Here is a 24,000-nt window from a genome sequence, read left to right on the forward strand (position 1 = left end):
CCATTCTAAATTTTACTATTATCTATATAGTCTAAATTTTACTTAAACTTTGACCCTACCAATTTATTACTATTACCTTGCTATTAAAAAACATTGAGAGAGATCCCTATTATCCTATTCTTCTGCCCTTCAAATGTTTAGGTGTCTACACACAAGTGACACATGATCCCTACCCTTTATGTGTATTGAAAGAAATAAAAAAAACAATACAGAGCAGTTTAGACCAAGTGACAGATCTGTAGTAAGTGTCATGTGAGGTAAGAGAAGGGAGGGGTGACTGAAAATTAATGGTCAGGGAGGGACTCATTGAAACAATATGAAACGCAAATGACTTTTTCTTGAAACTCAAAGTTGCTGTTAATGAATTTCAAGGTTAGACAACTTTAGTTTCAATGTGTGAATTTCTCCTTCAAGGTGATATTTAGATAAACAGTCTCTGCCACAGCTTGCTAATAATGAATGCCTCTCAGAAGGATAAAATAAGGTTCATCAAAATATTACAAACACAACATTATGTTCTGTTCACAATATTATGAACTCTTTGGCATTTATCAGCAGGATTTATATCACTACTTGAGAGTTACAAATACTTGGCATTAGCCATAGGTCTAATAGTCACTTGAAATACCCCCTAAAACAATAAGTATTAATATAATTATAAAGATTAATCTTTTTTGAGGGATATTTGAAAATTTTAGTACATATTCTTTCCTACCACAATGGACAGAGAAATACTCTTCAATGTCTAATAAAAAACTATAAGTAATTCATTAAATGAAAAGAAATAAGTATCATAGACTTGAATTTAACAATAGATGTGTTAGAAAGGAAAGGACTCAGCTCCGTGTTGCAGGGAAGTCAGATATAGTGAAATGAGAGACCAAAGTCAAGAAAGGAAAGTAAGTTTTAATGTACTCTGCATAGAGTAACAGAGCAGGCCTGCCTAAGATCAGATAGGCAGGCGTGGATGCTCATTCTGAGGCTTCTTTTATTTGGTTTTTGGCAGGGCAGAGAGGTCCTTGATTGACAGCTGTCAGCTCTCTAGGCTTGTTCTGATTGGTGAAATGAGGACAGGGGCTGTGCTGTGCCTGTGCTTCTGATGTTTCTTATCTGGGGGGACCCTGGACATTTCCTGAGTCACTCTTGGACCCTGTGGCTTCATCTGATTAACTCTCTGAGTCATTTCTGGCTTTCTGGTTCTATCTGATCAACTCCCTGAATTATCTTTGGGGGCCCCTTTCTCCTTTTCATCCCACTCATTTCTGTCTTTCTGTCTAACAAATGCACTCATTCATTCAACAAGTTGGTACTAAGTAGGAGACTTATTTTGTATTACAGCATTTGCTAGGTTCTGGAAAATAAAAATGAATATATGTATTTACCTGGACTTAATTTACTTTTATAAATATATTTATATGTTTATATACATTCCACTACAGTAACATTTTACAGATGCTATATTAGATGTATACAAAAACTGAGAGGACTGTATCAGCTCAGAAGCCTCATTTACTAATTCATTCATTTATTCACTTGAACAGAATTCATTTAAGGTCTAGTATGTGTGAGGCAAATTCTAGATGCTTGCCAAGAGAGTTGAAATTCAAGTGGATTCTTAAAACTTGACTGGGATTTTGACAGGCAGAGAAGGAGCAGACCTTGACATCCAGGCAGTGGGAGTGACATAAAAATGAATGGAAATGTAAGAATACATGATATAATCAGAGATATTAGCCTTGTGTGGTAAGAAGACTGGGTGTGTTAATGTTAGAGGAAGCTAGAAAACTTAGGCACATGCCAAACTATAACGTGCCTTGAATTTAAAACTTGAAGTCAATTTGGAGTTTCCTGTTTGGACCATAGAATACTATATTTTTCCTGTTGAAACTCATTGAAGCTATTAGTGAAAGAATTTAATTTTTATTTTACTGGATTCAAGTAGAGGAAGATTGAAGGCATTCTTTTATACATACCCATTCTTTATACAGATTCTTGAGCCTTTGCAAATCACTATTAAATATAAAGGACTTTTTATGCCCTGGAAGTAACTCATGACATCAAACTGACCCTAGCCACACTTCAGACTGATGGAAAATAGAAAGTGTTAGCATTGACTTCTTTGGTATTTTTTGGCTAATCATGTATTTTTTTCCTGGCTGTCCTTATTTTTCTCATGTATTATGCCAAGGAGAAAATATATGCATCCCAGATGTCAGTAGCTAGTAATAAGATGAAAGTGTTCTATGTGTTACTGCAACATTTACATAAAAATAAATGTTATTAGCAGAATTTTACAGTGTAGTCATGGCCTTTGTGATAAATACAGAAAGAAATCTGGCTTAGAAATTAATCCATAGTATTACAAATCTAGTAATGCACACTGGCCCATTCCATACGAGCAAATTTCTATAGCAGTTTATTTAATGGTCCTCATCACTGAAGGAACTCACATTCCATTTTACGGTATGACTCAGTAGACACTTCTGGGTGTGCATGTCAACCCATACTAGTCACAGAGGGACTCAAGGTGGCCTAGCAAACAGTGGGGTACATAAGGTAGTAGTGAAAGAATTTAGGAAGTCCATATTAGGTAATCGAGAGTATTCATCAGTCCTAATTAGTCAGTTGGGAAGAGCAGACCACCACATTAGCACAGGTACAAAGGCCTAATTTACGATTTTTTTCCTCATGTCATTTTCAGTGTTATTTTCCTGTGGCTTTTCTATGTTGCCTAAGCATACAGCATTAACCAGTAAGCATTTGAGGAACCTACTTATATCATAGTACAGACTCCATTCAGAATCATACATGTTCTCCCCAAAGTTCATCATCAATGCATCCAAGAAAAAAGAAGCACTAATTTACATGGAATCAAAGGATAGAAAAGAATACAAGATCATTTGTTGCTATAGAGGTGGTATCAGATGTAGTCAAATGAGCTTATCAGGAGTAGTTTTTCTAACACTGCTCTTAACGAACAGTTGGGGTGACACATTTACATCCCTGCTAGACTTCTCTAGTTTTATGAGTTAGTCTCTACCAAGTTAAACATTGACTCCCTGTTGGAATTTGAGCATTTGGAGACAGCTATAACCACTTTGACAAGTTCTAATTACAGAAAGAACTTTGTCAAGAAAACCTGATTGAAAATACATATAATAAACTTATTCAAATCAGTGATGTTAATTTTAAGACTTGCAGTTTCCCTAAATTTGGATACATTTTCTAAGCCACAAGCAGTCTTTGATGAAAGTAGTGTCGCAATGAAGCTGAGGAACAACAAAAAATTACTCCTGTTTCAGGAAGATCCATGCATGGAACTCCCTACACCATGTTCCTGAGAAAACTGCCTAATATATTATTTAAGTTGAGGCATTATAATTTTGGAATCAGCAACAGGGATTTTACAATAGGATATGGGTGCTATTTAGTGAATATTTAGCACTGGCTATGATGTATCCATGTGTGATTTTAGCTGCATGAATTTCCAAATACAACATAAGCTTTCTTATCTATCTCTTTTACTAGAGCAAATAGTAGTCTGTATGGAAGCTAGCTTTGAGGTCTAATCGAATGACTTGCTTATATAGTGATGGGAAATCATAGAGCAAGGTCAAGAGCTTTTGCACAGAGTTTCTGTGCAGTTTCCTGACATTTCCATAAGAATATGAACTAATTTATAAAATAAAAGGCAGTCATTGTAGAATGTGCCATAGAGTTTCACAGTACAACTTTTCCTTAGAAATATGCTTGAATATTTACAAAGAGCCAAATTAATTGCTAGAAACTTCTTTGTCTACCCAACCAAACCCATGAATATAATCAGAGCATTTCAGCATACATGTTTCTCCTTGCTTCAAGCTTTGCTCAGGTTGATGCCTTTAGCTCCATATTTTTTGGTCTTCTTTTATTGACACACTATGCTTAGGTGCTTTTTATTCAAAAATCTGTAAAAAATCTGAAAAAAAGTGGGGGAGTGAACCTACTATTGTATAGAAGAGAAAATAGGATCCTGCATTTAAACGTTCTGCTTGGTTTCCTCATCATGTAATGATGATTAGGGTTGGTATGAGTGTTGCCTCAAATAAGATGTAAAATATAATGAATTCAGAGGAGGTAAATGTTATAATTAGTAATACTTGAAGGGTAATTAGTATGGTGATGTATAGTTTCTTTCAGTTTAGAGGTTCGTTGGAGAGGTGGGCCTGAGTAGTTATTAGCATTAAAGGGAGAAGTCATGTTGCTAGTACAACTAAGGGTGCTGGTAGGGGGTCTGAAAAGAAGGTAGCTGAGAGGTTTATGCTGTTGTGGTCATGTTGGCCTAGGGTGCTTAGGGATATTAAGCTGATTAATATGCTGTATAATGTGACGTTAATTCATACTATGTTTTTGTTTGATAGCCATGTCAGGAGGATTAGTATGGTTGTGGGAATAATTAATTTTAGCATTGGAGTAGGTTTAGATTTTGTACGTAGTCCATGCCGTATGTGTTAGACACGAGTACTAGTAACCCAGGGCAGCTTCACACGCTGCTAGTACAAGGAGGAGGATGGGTACTATGTTAACTAGCGTACAGTGGTTGCTTACAATTGTGATAGTGATTATTACAAATAGAGATAGTATTATGCCTTCTAGGCATAGTAGTGAGGATATTCAGTGTGATTGATATATTAATATTCCTATTAGGGAGATGGTGAATGCCAATATTGTATTAATGTAGATTAGAGACATTTGATAGCTATGAGTAGGTCATAATCTAATGAGTCGAAATCAATTATTTTGTGTAAATTAGCTACCATATTCGGTTCTTCTAGGCGTTTCTGTGTTAATTTGTAGGCCAGACTGATTGCTAATAGTAAGATGAGTATTAGGGCTACTGTAAGTATAGTATTTAGGTTACTTGTTTGTGATGCTCATGGAAGTGGTAGGAGTAGTGCGATTTCTAGATCGAACAGTAAGAATGTAATAGCTATTAGGAAAAATTTCATGGAGAAGGGTAGTCGGGATGATCCTATGGGGCCAAATCCGCACTCATAGGGAGTGATTTTCTCTAAATATGTGTTTAGTTGAGGAAGTCAGAAGGCAATTAATATAAGTAAAGATGCTAGTATGATATTAGTTACTATTACTAAGAGTAGGTTTATTACTTTCTTCTGGATTTAACCAGAGCTTGTTAATTGGAAGTCAACTGTACTGTGCATACTTAGAAAATAGGAACCTCATCAGTAGATAGAGACATATAGGAATAGTCATACCACGTCTACAAAGTGTCAGTATCAAGCAGCAGCTTCAAATCTGAAGTGGTGGTTTGATGTAAAGTGGTATTTTAGTTGTCGTAATAGGCATACAATTAGGAAGGAGGTGCCGATAATAACATGTAAGCCATGAAATCCAGTTGCTACAAAGAAGGTGGAGCCGTATACACCATCGGAAATTGTGAATGGTGCTTCATAGTATTCTGAAATTTGTAATAGTGTAAAGTAAATACCTAGGAGGATTGTGATTAGTAAGGCCTGGGTTATGTGGTTTCGATTACCTTCTATTAAGCTGTGATGTGCTCAAGTAATTGAGACTCCTGAGGCTAGGAGAACGGATGTGTTGAGCAGAGGGAATTCTAGTGGGTTTAGTGGGTGAATACCTGTAGGAGGTCAGCATCCACCTAGTTCAGGGGTGAGGGCTAGACTTGAGTGGTAGAATGCTCAGAAAAAGCCAGCGAAAAAGAATACTTCTGAGACGATAAACAAGATTATGCCATATTGGAGTCCTTTTTGGACTGTAGGTGTATGGTGGCCTTGAAAGGTACTTTCTCCTACAGTGTCACGTCATCATTGGTATATTGTTAAAAAAATTTGCTGTTAGTCCTAGGAACAGTAGTACTACAGAGTTAAAGTGGAATCATATTGCTAGACCTGATGTTATTAGGAGGGCAGATAGGGCTCCGGTTAGAGGCCAAGGGCTTGGATTTACTATGTGGTAGGAGTGAGTTTGGTGGGTCATTATGTGTTGTCATGTAAGTAAAGACTAACTAGGAGAGTGAATACGTATGCTTGAATGAGTGCGACCGCAAATTCAAGGATTGTAAGTAGGACCAGGATAATAAAAGTGGTTGCGGCCACACTGAGACTGATTGATATTAGAGCAAGAGTTGCACTTCCAATTAAGTGTATTAGTAGGTGGCCAGCAGTAATGTTGGCAGTTAGTTGTACTGCAACTGCCAGGGGTTGGATTAATAGACTGATTGTTTCAATAATTACTAGTATTGGGATAAGAAGGGTTGGTGTGCCTTGGGGTAGAAAGTGGGCCAGGGATATTTTTGTTTTGTGTCAGAATCCTGTAATTACAGTAGCTGCTCATAGGGGAACAGCTCTGCTTAGGTTTATTGATAATTGAGTTGTGGGTGTAAATGAATGGGGTAGTAGGCCTAGCAGATTTGTAGATGCAATGAAGATAATTAGTGTTACTAATATCAAGGTCCAGGTTTGTCCTTTGTAGTTGTGGATACTTATTATTTGCTTGGATGTTTGTTTTAAGAGTCATTGTTGGATAGATACAACACGGTTATTAATCAGTCGTTTTGATGTTGGGAAGAGGATTATTGGGAACATAATGATAATTGTGACAATAGGGATTCCTATTATTACTGGGGTAAAAAAATTTTTTTTCTCAGGGGGTGAGTGTTTTATGGTGTAGTTTTATTGAAGTTTCCGCATTGTGAGGGTAGTGGTGTTTAGAGATTTTTAATTGAAACAGGATAAAGAGAGTTAGGATTATGAATATAATTGTAATAGATCATATTGTGGTGTCTAGTTGAGGCATGTCATTAAGGAGAGGCGTGTTCTCTGTCTCTAACTTAAAAGGTTAGCGCTACTAGCTTCTTAATGATTTACAGTATAGATGCAGTTCAGCTTTCAAATGTCTTTAGGGGCACTAGTTCAAGGACGATTGGCATGAAGCTATGGTTTGAGCCGCAGATCTCTGAGCATTGTCCGTAGAATAGGCCTGGTTGGGTTGACATCAGGGTTGTTTGATTTAGACGTCCGGGAATAGCATCTGTTTTTAGACCTAAAGATGGGACGGTTCAAGAGTGTAGAACATCTTCAGATGAAATGAGTATGCGGATAGTTATTTCTATGGGTAGAACAAGTCGATTATCTACTTCTAAAAGTCGAAGTTCACCAGGCTTTAAGTCTTGAGTTGGAATCATGTATGAGTCAAAGCTTAGGTCTTCGTAGTCTGTATATTCATAGCTTCAATATCACTGATGGCCTATTGTTTTTACGGTTAAAGAGGGGTTATTAATTTCGTCTATTATGTAAAGGATGCGTAAGGAGGGCAGGGCGATGAGGATTAAGATGATTGCAGGTAAGATAGTTCAGATAGTCTCTACTTCTTGAGCATCTATCGTGCTTGTATGGGTAAGTTTGGTTGTTAGTATGAGGGAAATAATGTATAGTACTAGGGAGCTAATTAAGAAGATGATTATTAATGTGTGGTCATGAATGTGAAGTAATTCTTCTATAATTGGAGATGTGGCATCTTGAAAGCCTAGTTGGAGTGGATACGCCATAGAAGTATAAAGGGTTTAAACCTATAACTTAACTTTGACAAAGTTATATAAATTTTACTAATACTTCTGTGATTGAGAGAGACATAAAGGTTATGATATTGGCTTGAAACCATTGTTTGAGGGTTCGAGTCCTTCCTTTCTTGTTTTGACTAAATTTACGAAGGCAGGTTCTTCAAATGTGTGATAGGGTGGTGGGCAGCCATGTAGTCATTCGAGGTTAGTGTTTGTTGATTGTACTATGAGAACTTCTTGTTTAGAGGCGAATGCTTCTCAGGTTATAAAGACTATGAGCATTACAGCAGTTAGTGAGATAAAAGATCTTGTAGAGGACACAGGATTTCATATTGTGTAAGCATCTGGGTAGTCCGAGTAACGTCGAGGTATTCCTGATAGTCCAAGGAAGTGTTGAGGAAAGAAAGTCATGTTTACACCTACAAACATGATTGTAAAATGAATTTTTGCTCATGTATTGCTGAGGGTATATCCTGAGAATAGTGGGAATCAGTGAACAAAGCCCCCTATGATAGCGAAAACTGCTCCTATAGAGAGGACGTAATGAAAGTGGGCCACTACGTAGTAAGTATCGTGAAGGACAATGTCTAGGGATGAGTTGGCCAATACAATGCCAGTTAAACCTCCAACTGTAAATAAAAAGATAAAGCCTAGGGCTCATAATATAGCTGGAGCTCATTTCACGTTTCCTCCATGCAGAGTTGCCAATCAGCTAAGTACTTTTACGCCTGTTGGAATTGCAATAATTATAGTAGCTGATGTAAAGTAGGCTCGTGTATCAACATCTATTCCAACTGTGAATATATGGTGTGCTCATACGATAAAGCCTAGGAAACCAATAGATATTATTGCTCAGACTATGCCCATATACCCAAAAGGTTCTTTTTTTCCTGAGTAGTAGGTTACATTGTGGGAAATTATTCCAAAGCCAGGGAGAATTAAAATGTATACTTCGGGATGCCCAAAAAATCAGAATAGGTGTTGGTATAGGATAGGATCTCCTCCTCCGGCAGGGTCAAGAAAGGTCGTGTTTAGATTGCAATCTGTCAAAAGCATAGTAATGCCGGCGGCTAGTACAGGTAAAGATAGTAGCAGAAGTACGGCTGTAATTAGGACTGATCATACGAGTAGTGGGGTTTGGTATTGATTTACTGCAGGAGGTTTTATGTTGATAATAGTTGTAATAAAATTAATAGCCCCCAGGATTGATGAGATACCTGCTAAGTGGAGAGAAAAAATAGTTAGATCTACTGATGCCCCTGCATGTGCTAAGTTTCCTGCAAAAGGGGGATATACAGTGCACCCAGTTCCAGCTCCGGCCTCGATCATGGAGGATGCTAGGAGAAGCAGGAAAGAGGGAGGGAGTAATCAGAAACTTATGTTATTTATACGAGGGAATGCCATGTCAGGAGCCCCAATTATCAGGGGGACTAGTCAGTTTCCAAAGCCCCCGATTATGATTGGTATAACCATTAAAAAGATTATCACGAATGCATGTGTGGTGACAATTACATTATAGATCTCGTCATCTCCCAGAAGAGTTCCAGGCTGACCTAGTTCAGCACGAATTAGAAGGCTTAATGCAGTGCCTACTATCCCAGCTCAAGCGCCAAATAAGAGGTATAGTGTGCCAATATCTTTGTGATTTGTTGAAAAGAGTCAACGGTTGGTGAACATAGGTAAGATGGCTGAGTAAGCATTAGACTGTAAATCTGAACATAGAGGTTAGAGCCCTCTTCTTGCCAGGTCCTGAGGTGATTACATATTGAATTGCAAATTCAAAGAAGCAGCTTCAACTCTGCCGGGACTTCTCCCGCCACTTTTTTTTTATGGCGGGAAAAGTAGATTGAAGCCAGTTGATTAGGGTTTTTAGCTGTTAACTAAAGTTTCGTGGGTTTGTATCCCATCAGTCTAGTAAGGATTTAGCTTAATTAAAGTACCTGATTTGCATTTAGGTGATGTGGATTAAATTTCTACAGTCCTTGGGTCAGGGGCTAAATAATTTATATTTGCTTAGAGCTTTGAAGGCTCTTGGTCTGTGTAACCTAAGTCCCTAGTTTAGGATTGATATGATAGGGGTGAGTGGAAGTGCTATTGTGGATAGAATAATTAGGGGTGAGGTTAGTTTTGTAATTTTTATTGTTTCAAATTGTCATTTTATTTTTATGTTGTTGGCAGTTGGAAGCATTGTTAGTGGAGTACACTAGGCATATGTAAAAATATAGGTTAAGTAATGCTGTTACCGCTATTATTGTTGGTAGTATTACTATGTTATTTTTAGTAAGTTCTTGGATAATCATTCATTTGGTCATGAATCCGGTTAGTGGAGGAAGGCCTCCGAGTGATAGTAGAATCAGAAGTGCGAGAACTGTAATTAGTGGTATTTTGTTTGATAGGTGGGACAGGGATAGAGTTGTTGTTGATGAGTTGTATAATAGTACTGTGAATATAGATAGTGTTATTATGATGTAGATTAGGAGGTTTAGGATGGCAATGTCCGGGCTGTATACTATGATTATTGTTATTCAACCTATGTGAGCAATTGAGGAGTATGCTATAATTTTTCGTAGTTGGGTTTGGTTTAGACCTCCTCAGCCTCCAACTAGGATTGAAAGAGCAGCTATAATTGCTAGGATGTTTATGTTGATTGTAGGTATGATTTGGTATAGGACTGAGATTGGTGCGATCTTTTGTCAGGTTAGAAGTAACATGCCTGAGGATAATGGGCTTCCTTGTGTTACTTCTGGTACTCAGAAGTGGAATGGGGCTATTCCTAGTTTTATGGCCATAGCCACAGTGATAATGGTCGATGGTGTGGTGTTGTGTATCTTTGTGATGGCTCATTGTCCGGAGGTTACTAGGTTAAGGGTAATAGCTAGTATTAATAGCATGGATGCGGTGGCTTGAATTAGGAAGTATTTTGTAGCTGCTTCTATGGCTCGTGGGTTAAAATTTTTTATTAAAATAGGAACTATGGCTAGTATATTTATCTCAAAGCCGATTCAAATTATTAATCAGTGAGAGCTAATTAGAACAAGCATAGTCCCTAGGAACAGGGTTATTAAGATAACGAATATAATGGGGTTTATTAGTACGGGAAGGTTATAATCCAACATTTTTGGGGTATGGGCCCGATAGCTTATTTAGCTGACCTTACTGTAGATTATGGTGTAAATTGGTAGCACGAAGATTTTTGAGTTCTCAGGTGTAGGTTCAATGCCTGTTTTTCTAGAAATAAGAGGGTTTAAACCTCTATTATTTACTCTATCAAAGTAATTCTTTTGTCAGACATATTTCTTACGATTGAGGAGGGATACTTGACATGGCGATTGGTATTGATACATATCATATGCATAGTGCTAGTGTCAATGGTAAGAAGTTTTTTCATAGTAGATGTATTAGTTGGTCATAGCAAAATCGTGGGTAGGATGCTCGGATTCATAGGAATAGGGCAGTCAAGGCGAGTGTTTTTGCTACAAAGTTAGTTGTGTAAAGGCTTGGGATGTAGGGATCATGAAAGGCTCCTATAAAAAGTGTTACTGAGAGGATATTTATTATGATGATGTTTGCATATTCAGCTAGAAAGAAAAGTGCGAATGGGCCTGCTGCGTATTCTACATTAAAGCCGGAGACAAGCTCGGACTCTCCTTCTGTTAGATCGAAGGGTGCTCAGTTAGTTTCGGCTAGGGTAGAGATGAATCATATTATGGCTAAAGGTCATGCAGGTACTAGTAGTCATAGTTCCTCTTGGGTGGTGATCAGGGTGGAGAGCGTAAAGGATCCACTTATTAATAGTAAGGATAATAGAATGATCGCTAACATCACTTCGTATGAGATAGTCTGGGCTACTGCACGTAGTGCCCCAATGAGGGCGTATTTGGAGTTGGAAGCTCATCCTGATCATAGAATAGAGTATACGGCAAGGCTTGATATGGCTAGTATAAATAATACTCCTAGGTTTATGTTGACTACTGGGTATGGTATTGGTAGTGGCACTCACATGGTTAGGGCGAGTGCCAGTGCTAGAATGGGTCCTATAATAAATATTGCGATTGAAGATGTCAGAGGTCGCAGGGGTTCTTTGGTGAATAGTTTTACTGCATCAGCAATTGGTTGGAGTAAGCCTCAAGGGCCTACGATGTTTGGACCTTTTCGTAGTTGTATGTAGCCTAGCATTTTACGTTCTACTAACGTTAGGAATGCAACAGCTAGGAGGATGGGGACAATTATTATTAGTATGTTGATGACGTACATTAGTGCTAGGGAGAGGAGTTGAACCTCTGTTATAAAAGTTTAAGTTTTATGCAATTGCCATGCTTTGCTACCTTAGCTAGTCCTGAATCTAGGATTGAATGTTGCTGTGAATTAGCTAAATTGAGAGGGGGTCATTTATTAATTCGAGGGCGCCTGTGTGAGGTAGGCCCTACTTCTCTTCTCCTTTTGTACCGGGAGAAGTTCATGAATAGAGAGAAACCGACCTGGATTACTCCGGTCTGAACTCAGATCACGTAGGACTTTAATTGTTGAACAAATGAACCATTAATAGCGGTTGCACCATTGGGGTGTCCTGATCCAACATCGAGGTCGTAAACCCTATTGTCGATATCCTATCATAAATATTGCGATTGAAGATGTCAGAGGATTGCGCTGTTATCCCTAGGGTAACTTGTTCCATTGATCAAGCTATTGGATCAATTAACGGATTATCTGGACTTGTCAGTCTGGATTTGACTGCTCGTAGGTTGTTTTTGGCTCCGAGGTCACCCCAACCAAAATTGACAGCTTAAGTTACTAATTTTTATCTCTTTTAGAGTGGTATTGAGTTAACTTTAAGATGGTTAATTAAAGCTCCATAGGGTCTTCTCGTCTTATTATATTATCCCCGCCTCTTCACGGGGAGGTCAATTTCACTGGTTACAGATGAGAGACAGTAAAGCCCTCGTCTAACCATTCATACTAGTCCTTATTTAGAGAACAAGTGATTATGCTACCTTTGCACGGTCAGGATACCGCGGCCGTTTAACGTGAGTCACTGGGCAGGCAGTGCCTCTAAAACAGGTTATGCTAGAGGTGATGTTTTTGGTAAACAGGCGGGGCTTGTGTTTGCCGAGTTCCTTTCATTTGTTTTAACCTTTCCTTTAGAATATGCACACCTGTGTTGGGTTAACAGTTTATTTAACAAAGATTTATTTTTAGATTTAGTTCGTTTTGTTGTTAATTATCAGTGGATTATCCGTTCTGATATAAGCTTGTGCAAGGAGATTTATTTCTTGTTACTCATACTAACAGTATTTCTTCTATTTGTTAATAGATTAGTCCAATATTAGTTTAGGAGTTAATTTTAATTTGTGGTATTAGTTATGTTTTATTGTTGAGCTTTGACGCTTTCTTAATTGATGGCTGCTTTTAGGCCAACTATGGTTATTATACTATTTACTCTCTAATTAAGATTTAATTCTGTTTCTAAAAAGTTGTACCTTTTTAGACTATACTTGAAAGTTACATTATAGTTTTTAGGCTTTTAGGTATATTTCAAGTTGAACTTAGATTCATTTTTTGGACAAACAGCTATCACCAGGCTCGTTAGGCTTTTCACCTCTACCTACAAGTCTTCTCACTATTTTGCCACATAGATGAGTGGGTTTTTTAAACTGCTCGTAGGTAGCTCGTCTCGTTTCGGGGTTTCCGGCTTAAGTTCTCTTTGTTGGAGTATTTCCAGTTAGTTCATTATGCAAAAGGTATAAGGGGTAATCTTTGCTGTTTTGTACTGTAAATGCATCTTTCATCTTTCCCTTATGGTACTTTTTCTATGGCGCCACTATATAATTTCTATCACCTATACTTTAATCTAGTAAATGCTTTAGTTTATGTATTTTTGTTTACTTTTATGTTAAGTGTTGGTTGGGCCAGAGTTTGTTCAAAGTGAACATATTACTGAGATCTTCTGGGCGTAGGCCAGATGCTTTATTTAAGCTACACTTTGATCATCCAAGCACACTTTCCAGTATGCTTACCTTGTTACGACTTGTCTCTTCTCATGCTTTAGTATTTATCTAATATCTTTAGCTGTATTTTAGGATTTGAAGAGGGTGACGGGCGGTGTGTGCACTAAAGCATGAGAAGACTTGTCTCTTCTCATGCTTTAGTATTTATCTAATATCTTTAGCTGTATTTTAGGATTTGAAGAGGGTGATGGGCGGTGTGTGCACTAAAGCATGAGAAGACTTGTCTCTTCTCATGCTTTAGTATTTATCTAATATCTTTAGCTGTATTTTAGGATTTGAAGAGGGTGATGGGCGGTGTGTGCACTAAAGCATGAGAAGACTTGTCTCTTCTCATGCTTTAGTATTTATCTAATATCTTTAGCTGTATTTTAGGATTTGAAGAGGGTGACGGGCGGTGTGTGCACTAAAGCATGAGAAGAGACAAGTCGTAACAAGGTAAGCATACTGGAAAGTGTGCTTGGATGATCAAAGTGTAGCTTAAATAAAGCATCTGGCCTACGCCCAGAAGATCTCAGTAATATGTTCACTTTGAACAAACTCTGGCCCAACCAACACTTAACATAAAAGTAAACAAAAATACATAAACTAAAGCATTTACTAGATTAAAGTATAGGTGATAGAAATTATATAGTGGCGCCATAGAAAAAGTACCATAAGGGAAAGATGAAAGATGCATTTACAGTACAAAACAGCAAAGATTACCCCTTATACCTTTTGCATAATGAACTAACTGGAAATACTCCAACAAAGAGAACTTAAGCCGGAAACCCCGAAACGAGACGAGCTACCTACGAGCAGTTTAAAAAACCCACTCATCTATGTGGCAAAATAGTGAGAAGACTTGTAGGTAGAGGTGAAAAGCCTAACGAGCCTGGTGATAGCTGTTTGTCCAAAAAATGAATCTAAGTTCAACTTGAAATATACCTAAAAGCCTAAAAACTATAATGTAACTTTCAAGTATAGTCTAAAAAGGTACAACTTTTTAGAAACAGAATTAAATCTTAATTAGAGAGTAAATAGTATAATAACCATAGTTGGCCTAAAAGCAGCCATCAATTAAGAAAGCGTCAAAGCTCAACAATAAAACATAACTAATACCACAAATTAAAATTAACTCCTAAACTAATATTGGACTAATCTATTAACAAATAGAAGAAATACTGTTAGTATGAGTAACAAGAAATAAATCTCCTTGCACAAGCTTATATCAGAACGGATAATCCACTGATAATTAACAACAAAACGAACTAAATCTAAAAATAAATCTTTGTTAAATAAACTGTTAACCCAACACAGGTGTGCATATTCTAAAGGAAAGGTTAAAACAAATGAAAGGAACTCGGCAAACACAAGCCCCGCCTGTTTACCAAAAACATCACCTCTAGCATAACCTGTTTTAGAGGCACTGCCTGCCCAGTGACTCACGTTAAACGGCCGCGGTATCCTGACCGTGCAAAGGTAGCATAATCACTTGTTCTCTAAATAAGGACTAGTATGAATGGTTAGACGAGGGCTTTACTGTCTCTCATCTGTAACCAGTGAAATTGACCTCCCCGTGAAGAGGCGGGGATAATATAATAAGACGAGAAGACCCTATGGAGCTTTAATTAACCATCTTAAAGTTAACTCAATACCACTCTAAAAGAGATAAAAATTAGTAACTTAAGCTGTCAATTTTGGTTGGGGTGACCTCGGAGCCAAAAACAACCTACGAGCAGTCAAATCCAGACTGACAAGTCCAGATAATCCGTTAATTGATCCAATAGCTTGATCAATGGAACAAGTTACCCTAGGGATAACAGCGCAATCCTCTGACATCTTCAATCGCAATATTTATGATAGGATATCGACAATAGGGTTTACGACCTCGATGTTGGATCAGGACACCCCAATGGTGCAACCGCTATTAATGGTTCATTTGTTCAACAATTAAAGTCCTACGTGATCTGAGTTCAGACCGGAGTAATCCAGGTCGGTTTCTCTCTATTCATGAACTTCTCCCGGTACAAAAGGAGAAGAGAAGTAGGGCCTACCTCACACAGGCGCCCTCGAATTAATAAATGACCCCCTCTCAATTTAGCTAATTCACAGCAACATTCAATCCTAGATTCAGGACTAGCTAAGGTAGCAAAGCATGGCAATTGCATAAAACTTAAACTTTTATAACAGAGGTTCAACTCCTCTCCCTAGCACTAATGTACGTCATCAACATACTAATAATAATTGTCCCCATCCTCCTAGCTGTTGCATTCCTAACGTTAGTAGAACGTAAAATGCTAGGCTACATACAACTACGAAAAGGTCCAAACATCGTAGGCCCTTGAGGCTTACTCCAACCAACTGCTGATGCAGTAAAACTATTCACCAAAGAACCCCTGCGACCTCTGACATCTTCAATCGCAATATTTATTATAGGACCCATTCTAGCACTGGCACTCGCCCTAACCATGTGAGTGCCACTACCAATACCATACCCAGTAGTCAACATAAACCTAGGAGTATTATTTATACTAGCCATATCAAGCCTTGCCGTATACTCTATTCTATGATCAGGATGAGCTTCCAACTCCAAATACGCCCTCATTGGGGCACTACGTGCAGTAGCCCAGACTATCTCATACGAAGTGATGTTAGCGATCATTCTATTATCCTTACTATTAATAAGTGGATCCTTTACGCTCTCCACCCTGATCACCACCCAAGAGGAACTATGACTACTAGTACCTGCATGACCTTTAGCCATAATATGATTCATCTCTACCCTAGCCGAAACTAACTGAGCACCCTTCGATCTAACAGAAGGAGAGTCCGAGCTTGTCTCCGGCTTTAATGTAGAATACGCAGCAGGCCCATTCGCACTTTTCTTTCTAGCTGAATATGCAAACATCATCATAATAAATATCCTCTCAGTAACACTTTTTATAGGAGCCTTTCATGATCCCTACATCCCAAGTCTTTACACAACTAACTTTGTAGCAAAAACACTCGCCTTGACTGCCCTATTCCTATGAATCCGAGCATCCTACCCACGATTTTGCTATGACCAACTAATACATCTACTATGAAAAAACTTCTTACCATTGACACTAGCACTATGCATATGATATGTATCAATACCAATCGCCATGTCAAGTATCCCTCCTCAATCGTAAGAAATATGTCTGACAAAAGAATTACTTTGATAGAGTAAATAATAGAGGTTTAAACCCTCTTATTTCTAGAAAAACAGGCATTGAACCTACACCTGAGAACTCAAAAATCTTCGTGCTACCAATTTACACCATAATCTACAGTAAGGTCAGCTAAATAAGCTATCGGGCCCATACCCCAAAAATGTTGGATTATAACCTTCCCGTACTAATAAACCCCATTATATTCGTTATCTTAATAACCCTGTTCCTAGGGACTATGCTTGTTCTAATTAGCTCTCACTGATTAATAATTTGAATCGGCTTTGAGATAAATATACTAGCCATAGTTCCTATTTTAATAAAAAATTTTAACCCACGAGCCATAGAAGCAGCTACAAAATACTTCCTAATTCAAGCCACCGCATCCATGCTATTAATACTAGCTATTACCCTTAACCTAGTAACCTCCGGACAATGAGCCATCACAAAGATACACAACACCACACCATCGACCATTATCACTGTGGCTATGGCCATAAAACTAGGAATAGCCCCATTCCACTTCTGAGTACCAGAAGTAACACAAGGAAGCCCATTATCCTCAGGCATGTTACTTCTAACCTGACAAAAGATCGCACCAATCTCAGTCCTATACCAAATCATACCTACAATCAACATAAACATCCTAGCAATTATAGCTGCTCTTTCAATCCTAGTTGGAGGCTGAGGAGGTCTAAACCAAACCCAACTACGAAAAATTATAGCATACTCCTCAATTGCTCACATAGGTTGAATAACAATAATCATAGTATACAGCCCGGACATTGCCATCCTAAACCTCCTAATCTACATCATAATAACACTATCTATATTCACAGTACTATTATACAACTCATCAACAACAACTCTATCCCTGTCCCACCTATCAAACAAAATACCACTAATTACAGTTCTCGCACTTCTGATTCTACTATCACTCGGAGGCCTTCCTCCACTAACCGGATTCATGACCAAATGAATGATTATCCAAGAACTTACTAAAAATAACATAGTAATACTACCAACAATAATAGCGGTAACAGCATTACTTAACCTATATTTTTACATATGCCTAGTGTACTCCACTAACAATGCTTCCAACTGCCAACAACATAAAAATAAAATGACAATTTGAAACAATAAAAATTACAAAACTAACCTCACCCCTAATTATTCTATCCACAATAGCACTTCCACTCACCCCTATCATATCAATCCTAAACTAGGGACTTAGGTTACACAGACCAAGAGCCTTCAAAGCTCTAAGCAAATATAAATTATTTAGCCCCTGACCCAAGGACTGTAGAAATTTAATCCACATCACCTAAATGCAAATCAGGTACTTTAATTAAGCTAAATCCTTACTAGACTGATGGGATACAAACCCACGAAACTTTAGTTAACAGCTAAAAACCCTAATCAACTGGCTTCAATCTACTTTTCCCGCCATAAAAAAAAAGTGGCGGGAGAAGTCCCGGCAGAGTTGAAGCTGCTTCTTTGAATTTGCAATTCAATATGTAATCACCTCAGGACCTGGCAAGAAGAGGGCTCTAACCTCTATGTTCAGATTTACAGTCTAATGCTTACTCAGCCATCTTACCTATGTTCACCAACCGTTGACTCTTTTCAACAAATCACAAAGATATTGGCACACTATACCTCTTATTTGGCGCTTGAGCTGGGATAGTAGGCACTGCATTAAGCCTTCTAATTCGTGCTGAACTAGGTCAGCCTGGAACTCTTCTGGGAGATGACGAGATCTATAATGTAATTGTCACCACACATGCATTCGTGATAATCTTTTTAATGGTTATACCAATCATAATCGGGGGCTTTGGAAACTGACTAGTCCCCCTGATAATTGGGGCTCCTGACATGGCATTCCCTCGTATAAATAACATAAGTTTCTGATTACTCCCTCCCTCTTTCCTGCTTCTCCTAGCATCCTCCATGATCGAGGCCGGAGCTGGAACTGGGTGCACTGTATATCCCCCTTTTGCAGGAAACTTAGCACATGCAGGGGCATCAGTAGATCTAACTATTTTTTCTCTCCACTTAGCAGGTATCTCATCAATCCTGGGGGCTATTAATTTTATTACAACTATTATCAACATAAAACCTCCTGCAGTAAATCAATACCAAACCCCACTACTCGTATGATCAGTCCTAATTACAGCCGTACTTCTGCTACTATCTTTACCTGTACTAGCCGCCGGCATTACTATGCTTTTGACAGATTGCAATCTAAACACGACCTTTCTTGACCCTGCCGGAGGAGGAGATCCTATCCTATACCAACACCTATTCTGATTTTTTGGGCATCCCGAAGTATACATTTTAATTCTCCCTGGCTTTGGAATAATTTCCCACAATGTAACCTACTACTCAGGAAAAAAAGAACCTTTTGGGTATATGGGCATAGTCTGAGCAATAATATCTATTGGTTTCCTAGGCTTTATCGTATGAGCACACCATATATTCACAGTTGGAATAGATGTTGATACACGAGCCTACTTTACATCAGCTACTATAATTATTGCAATTCCAACAGGCGTAAAAGTACTTAGCTGATTGGCAACTCTGCATGGAGGAAACGTGAAATGAGCTCCAGCTATATTATGAGCCCTAGGCTTTATCTTTTTATTTACAGTTGGAGGTTTAACTGGCATTGTATTGGCCAACTCATCCCTAGACATTGTCCTTCACGATACTTACTACGTAGTGGCCCACTTTCATTACGTCCTCTCTATAGGAGCAGTTTTCGCTATCATAGGGGGCTTTGTTCACTGATTCCCACTATTCTCAGGATATACCCTCAGCAATACATGAGCAAAAATTCATTTTACAATCATGTTTGTAGGTGTAAACATGACTTTCTTTCCTCAACACTTCCTTGGACTATCAGGAATACCTCGACGTTACTCGGACTACCCAGATGCTTACACAATATGAAATCCTGTGTCCTCTACAAGATCTTTTATCTCACTAACTGCTGTAATGCTCATAGTCTTTATAACCTGAGAAGCATTCGCCTCTAAACAAGAAGTTCTCATAGTACAATCAACAAACACTAACCTCGAATGACTACATGGCTGCCCACCACCCTATCACACATTTGAAGAACCTGCCTTCGTAAATTTAGTCAAAACAAGAAAGGAAGGACTCGAACCCTCAAACAATGGTTTCAAGCCAATATCATAACCTTTATGTCTCTCTCAATCACAGAAGTATTAGTAAAATTTATATAACTTTGTCAAAGTTAAGTTATAGGTTTAAACCCTTTATACTTCTATGGCGTATCCACTCCAACTAGGCTTTCAAGATGCCACATCTCCAATTATAGAAGAATTACTTCACATTCATGACCACACATTAATAATCATCTTCTTAATTAGCTCCCTAGTACTATACATTATTTCCCTCATACTAACAACCAAACTTACCCATACAAGCACGATAGATGCTCAAGAAGTAGAGACTATCTGAACTATCTTACCTGCAATCATCTTAATCCTCATCGCCCTGCCCTCCTTACGCATCCTTTACATAATAGACGAAATTAATAACCCCTCTTTAACCGTAAAAACAATAGGCCATCAGTGATATTGAAGCTATGAATATACAGACTACGAAGACCTAAGCTTTGACTCATACATGATTCCAACTCAAGACTTAAAGCCTGGTGAACTTCGACTTTTAGAAGTAGATAATCGACTTGTTCTACCCATAGAAATAACTATCCGCATACTCATTTCATCTGAAGATGTTCTACACTCTTGAACCGTCCCATCTTTAGGTCTAAAAACAGATGCTATTCCCGGACGTCTAAATCAAACAACCCTGATGTCAACCCAACCAGGCCTATTCTACGGACAATGCTCAGAGATCTGCGGCTCAAACCATAGCTTCATGCCAATCGTCCTTGAACTAGTGCCCCTAAAGACATTTGAAAGCTGAACTGCATCTATACTGTAAATCATTAAGAAGCTAGTAGCGCTAACCTTTTAAGTTAGAGACAGAGAACACGCCTCTCCTTAATGACATGCCTCAACTAGACACCACAATATGATCTATTACAATTATATTCATAATCCTAACTCTCTTTATCCTGTTTCAATTAAAAATCTCTAAACACCACTACCCTCACAATGCGGAAACTTCAATAAAACTACACCATAAAACACTCACCCCCTGAGAAAAAAAATTTTTTTACCCCAGTAATAATAGGAATCCCTATTGTCACAATTATCATTATGTTCCCAATAATCCTCTTCCCAACATCAAAACGACTGATTAATAACCGTGTTGTATCTATCCAACAATGACTCTTAAAACAAACATCCAAGCAAATAATAAGTATCCACAACTACAAAGGACAAACCTGGACCTTGATATTAGTAACACTAATTATCTTCATTGCATCTACAAATCTGCTAGGCCTACTACCCCATTCATTTACACCCACAACTCAATTATCAATAAACCTAAGCAGAGCTGTTCCCCTATGAGCAGCTACTGTAATTACAGGATTCTGACACAAAACAAAAATATCCCTGGCCCACTTTCTACCCCAAGGCACACCAACCCTTCTTATCCCAATACTAGTAATTATTGAAACAATCAGTCTATTAATCCAACCCCTGGCAGTTGCAGTACAACTAACTGCCAACATTACTGCTGGCCACCTACTAATACACTTAATTGGAAGTGCAACTCTTGCTCTAATATCAATCAGTCTCAGTGTGGCCGCAACCACTTTTATTATCCTGGTCCTACTTACAATCCTTGAATTTGCGGTCGCACTCATTCAAGCATACGTATTCACTCTCCTAGTTAGTCTTTACTTACATGACAACACATAATGACCCACCAAACTCACTCCTACCACATAGTAAATCCAAGCCCTTGGCCTCTAACCGGAGCCCTATCTGCCCTCCTAATAACATCAGGTCTAGCAATATGATTCCACTTTAACTCTGTAGTACTACTGTTCCTAGGACTAACAGCAAATTTTTTTAACAATATACCAATGATGACGTGACACTGTAGGAGAAAGTACCTTTCAAGGCCACCATACACCTACAGTCCAAAAAGGACTCCAATATGGCATAATCTTGTTTATCGTCTCAGAAGTATTCTTTTTCGCTGGCTTTTTCTGAGCATTCTACCACTCAAGTCTAGCCCTCACCCCTGAACTAGGTGGATGCTGACCTCCTACAGGTATTCACCCACTAAACCCACTAGAATTCCCTCTGCTCAACACATCCGTTCTCCTAGCCTCAGGAGTCTCAATTACTTAAGCACATCACAGCTTAATAGAAGGTAATCGAAACCACATAACCCAGGCCTTACTAATCACAATCCTCCTAGGTATTTACTTTACACTATTACAAATTTCAGAATACTATGAAGCACCATTCACAATTTCCGACGGTGTATACGGCTCCACCTTCTTTGTAGCAACTGGATTTCATGGCTTACATGTTATTATCGGCACCTCCTTCCTAATTGTATGCCTATTACGACAACTAAAATACCACTTTACATCAAACCACCACTTCGGATTTGAAGCTGCTGCTTGATACTGACACTTTGTAGACGTGGTATGACTATTCCTATATGTCTCTATCTACTGATGAGGTTCCTATTTTCTAAGTATGCACAGTACAGTTGACTTCCAATTAACAAGCTCTGGTTAAATCCAGAAGAAAGTAATAAACCTACTCTTAGTAATAGTAACTAATATCATACTAGCATCTCTACTTATATTAATTGCCTTCTGACTTCCTCAACTAAACCATATTCAGAGAAATCACTCTCTGCTTATGGACATACAAGGAAAATAGCTAATGAAGGAGGGGAAAAAGTTTCAGGAATGGCCAAGAAGGTGGTGACATTTAAATTAGTGATACTGGTTTTTTTATTAAAGCATCACTGATATACAATCTTATGATGGTTTCAAATACACAACAGTGGTTCAACATTAGCCCATATTTTCAAGTCCTCACCCCCTCCAGTGTGGTCACTGTCCATCAATGTAGTAAGATGTTACATAGTCATTAACTATATTCTCCATGCTGTGTTACCATCCACATAACCACATAACCAACCTGTATTGTGATTGTGAATTGTTGTGACCCTTAATCCCCTTCTCCCTCCCCTGCCACCCTCCCCATCCCCTCCCCTTTGGTAACCACTAGTTCCTTTTTGGTGTCTATGAGTCTGCTACTGTTTTGTTCCTTCTGTTTTGCTTTGTTTTTATACTCCAAAATAAGTGAAATTATTTGGTATTTGTCTTTCTCTGCCTGGCTGAAATTGAGCATAATACCCTCTAGATCCATCCATGTTGTTGCAAATGGCAGGATTTCTTTTCCTTTTATGGCTGAATAATATTCCATTGTGTATATGAACCACTTCTTCTTTATCCATTCATCTATTAATGGACACTTCGGTTGCTTCCATATCTTGGCTATTGTATATAGTGTAGTGATAAACATAGAGGTGCATATGTCTTCTTGAATCAGGAATTTTGGTTTTCTGGGGGTACATTCCTAGAAGTAAAATTACTGGGTCAAATGGTATTTCTATTTTTAGATTTTTGAGGTACATACATACTGCATTCCACAACAGTTGCACCAATTTGCATTCCCACCAACAGTGTAGGAGGGTCCCCCTTTCACCTCATCCTTGTGTATCTCCAGGGAGAGGAAATCCTGGGGCAAAATATCTAGAGGAAACTGAAATCAGTAAAGGGAGAAATAAAGTTTAAAACCCATTTATTGCTTACAAACTGTGGTCCAAGGCCATTTCTCTTTTGCTCTGGCAGAAGCAAGCAAGACCTCTCCCCAACCTTTCAGATTCAGACAAGCCCTAGGTTGCCCATTGATATGGAGATGAACTACTTCTCTCTACCCCTTAGGAATGCCTGTTCATGTGGATATGCACTAAAGCCAGGTGAGACACTCTAGAATATTACAATTTTACCCATAGGACACCCCTCCAGAAATCTCACCTTACAATTTACTCATTCTTTCTCTTCTGCAATGGTCCCTGAGTGAGAGAACTGGAGCACTGTGACCAGACTAATGGCATACAATAGCAACAGCAATAAAATCATGATAATCCTCAACCTAGAGGATTCAGCTAGGTTCAAAGTTCTATGCAGATTAAGTCCATAGCTTGTCCATTCCAGCAGGCAAAGCTGAAGAGTTAGAGAGTTAAGAGCAATCATCACATGGCAGCTGCA

General features: G+C 38.4%; 1 protein-coding gene and 4 long non-coding RNA genes across 5 annotated transcripts in view; 3 read left to right on the forward strand and 2 right to left on the reverse strand.

The window, feature by feature from the left end:
* HTR2C (5-hydroxytryptamine receptor 2C) overlaps positions 1-24,000 on the forward strand; it is a 443,326-nt gene that overhangs the window by 336,887 nt on the left and 82,439 nt on the right. The window lies entirely within an intron of this gene.
* Positions 5,490-22,401, forward strand: LOC130681939 (uncharacterized). Its single transcript, XR_008995224.1, has 2 exons — positions 5,490-5,562; positions 22,100-22,401. It is a non-coding gene; the product is annotated as an uncharacterized LOC130681939 (long non-coding RNA).
* LOC130681938 (uncharacterized) lies at positions 10,245-17,336 on the reverse strand. The gene is made up of 2 exons (XR_008995223.1): positions 17,222-17,336; positions 10,245-10,319 (listed from the first exon to the last, which is right to left on the reverse strand). It is a non-coding gene; the product is annotated as an uncharacterized LOC130681938 (long non-coding RNA).
* On the reverse strand, positions 12,822-14,502 carry LOC130681937 (uncharacterized). Its single transcript, XR_008995222.1, has 2 exons — positions 14,373-14,502; positions 12,822-13,181 (listed from the first exon to the last, which is right to left on the reverse strand). It is a non-coding gene; the product is annotated as an uncharacterized LOC130681937 (long non-coding RNA).
* Positions 13,111-14,791, forward strand: LOC130681936 (uncharacterized). The gene is made up of 2 exons (XR_008995221.1): positions 13,111-13,240; positions 14,432-14,791. It is a non-coding gene; the product is annotated as an uncharacterized LOC130681936 (long non-coding RNA).

The sequence above is a fragment of the Manis pentadactyla genome, chromosome X (assembly GCF_030020395.1).
Source record: "Manis pentadactyla isolate mManPen7 chromosome X, mManPen7.hap1, whole genome shotgun sequence".
NCBI lineage: Eukaryota > Metazoa > Chordata > Mammalia > Pholidota > Manidae > Manis > Manis pentadactyla.